Consider the following 2,500-nt stretch of genomic DNA (forward strand, 5'->3'; position numbering starts at 1 on the left):
CGATCAGAGATGGACACAAACGTGAGGGGAGCCGCAAGGGGAACAGAGGGGCATCGCCGGCAGAGGGGATGGAAGGGGAAGGCATGAGGGGAAAGGGAGGGACGGCGGGGAAAGAGGGGGAAAAAGAGAGGTGGAAGGAAGGAGAGAGAAGAGGGAGGAGATGGAGTGAGGGCATAGGGAGAGAGGAGAGAGGGGAGCGATTGGTGGAAGATGGAGGGTAGGAGGGTGGAGGGAAGAATAGAGAAGGGGGAAGGGAGAGAGAAGAAAGAAGAATAAATTGAGGATCTTAGGAAAAACAGAAGAATGAATGACTTAAGAGAGAGAGAGAGAGAGAGAGAGAGAGAGAGAGAGAGAGAGAGAGAGAGAGAGAGAGAGAGAGAGAGAGAGAAAGCTAAAGTAGTGTTGACACTCGAAATAGTTTGTGGCATATAAATAATCTCTGACATGAATAGGTTTCCTAATTACATATTTGATACATGTTGAAATAATAACGACTGTTAGAATTGCTTCTTGCGACTATCAACATCAAATAGATAAAACATTCTCACAAAACACTAAAACCTAATTCAGAAGTCTATAACAAAATTCTTATTCCCATTTCTTAAAAGAAGAAAAAAAAATCTAACAAATACATTCGTATAAATATACATACATACATACATACATATATATATATATATATATATATATATATATATATATATATATATATAAACTCAAATTCATATAAACATTTCGTAACACATAAACCATCACTCCTAACACACATCAAGACATCATTCCTAGCACACATCAAATTCCCATCCCTTGAAACAAAATCTAACTCCAAACTATAACAAATATTCCTTCACACCGTCTAAGAAACACTTTCAGAGGGAAAGGAATCACTAACACGTAATCCAAAGACATAGAAATGGGCGTAAACACAATAGCTGTCGACAGGTAATCAATCTCCCGATACAGTGAGAGACAGAGGGATGCCAATGTGCTAATCTAACTGTGCTATGGGTGATTTTATGGTATGCTTGTTTCTCTTGTTTAATTACTATGGCTGGTTTGTGTTTATGTTTGTACTGTAAGTGTGTAGGTGTACGAACAGGGATTGGGATTTGCGTGAGTGTATTTTTGGGGATGCATGTCTGCTTCTGTGTGTGTTGTGTGTCTTGTGTGTGTGTGTGTGTGTGTAAAGAGAAAGTGAGAGAGAGAGAATCATAAGCTATATTTGTACTGATACCTAATCTGCGGGATTCAGTTTCGTTTAGTAACACATTTCAGTAGACAAGAGAAAACTGCACACACTTGCAAATTATGCCAACAATGTCAATTTTATGCTTGCGATATATTGCAAGAAAGCCTACACAGGTGACATTCTACCAAGAAGTTCCTTTCATTGTACTGTATCGAAGACTTTAAACCCGTGCTTCTGTCAGTGTCATGTGACAGTCTAAATGCACATAAAAACGTTTATGACCACAATCATCTTTATAATAATATCCAGATGCCTTACGGGAAAACAACATTTGATATCTATAAACAGTACCTTGCTTTTACTGAAGGGAAAGAAAAACTCCAGTGTTCCACACCTGACAGTATTTTCGTCCTCGGAATGGCCGTCACGGTTAAACATGCCTTGTTAACCACAGCCGTATATCTGATTAACCACTTCAGCAAGGTTCTCCATTGCAAAGAATGCTTGCGTGTATATTTTGGTTGGGTCTAAAATTGTAAAGTATCTGCCTCGGTCCTTACCTTTAGGCAAAGACTGGAGAGAGCCAATGAGGAGGCGGCACCTGGCGACCTGTTGCCTCCCGGATGACCAATCAGCGGAGAGTACCTATCTCCCTTCGTGAGTATATAACCCGAGGAGCCGCACGACCAAATTGTGTCGTACGAATTTTGGTGTTCGAAGTTTTAAGGGGGATTACGAAGGTTCGAGCACCGAGGTGAGTTCGAAGTGGCCGAGAGATGAGTGGAGCGCAGGATATCCATTCTTCTTTATTATTGCGTTTCTTTTCCGAAGCAGAAAGTGTGGAACTGATGCCTCTCTATCTTTCGCGAGCATCAGCCGTTCTTAAGAAGTCAGTGTTAACAGAGAAAAGAGGCTCTTCTGCTAAGTGCAAGATGTTATGCATAAAATGTAGTGTTACAGCAACTTGTACAAATAACGACAAAGGGATTGTCTGTGTTTATAATTGTATTTGATGAATAAGGTTCTCAGTATAATACCATTTGTTGGGATCCGTCTTATGGTACTTAAGAAAAGTACATACTGAAGAACAACTAAGATGCCCTTTGCACACCACTGCCTGATATGCATGTGCGAAGCTGGTTTCCAGTTTGATTTTTTTCGAATCATACCACGTTTAGAAACTCGAAAGATTAAAGCAGTAACAAAAATAAAGATAACCACACACACACAGACGAGAGAGAGAGAGTAATAATAATTGATAATTGAGTGATTCTCTTCGCGGTTGTCAAGATCACATGCCCCAACCATAAT

The 2,500-nt window shown here is 40.2% G+C and overlaps 1 protein-coding gene across 1 annotated transcript in view; it reads left to right on the forward strand.

Annotated features, from left to right (window-relative positions):
- Nucleotides 1-1,853: 1,853 nt before the first annotated feature.
- LOC122260971 (sarcoplasmic calcium-binding protein 1) overlaps nucleotides 1,854-2,500 on the forward strand; it is a 17,310-nt gene continuing 16,663 nt past the window's right edge. The window contains exon 1 of the mRNA XM_043028438.2: nucleotides 1,854-1,943. The gene's annotated coding sequence lies outside the window, so the exon portion shown is untranslated. The remainder of the gene's footprint in view (nucleotides 1,944-2,500) is intronic.

This window comes from Penaeus japonicus, unplaced genomic scaffold (assembly GCF_977035675.1).
Source record: "Penaeus japonicus unplaced genomic scaffold, GWHDUDI00000001_assembly GWHDUDI00000008, whole genome shotgun sequence".
NCBI lineage: Eukaryota > Metazoa > Arthropoda > Malacostraca > Decapoda > Penaeidae > Penaeus > Penaeus japonicus.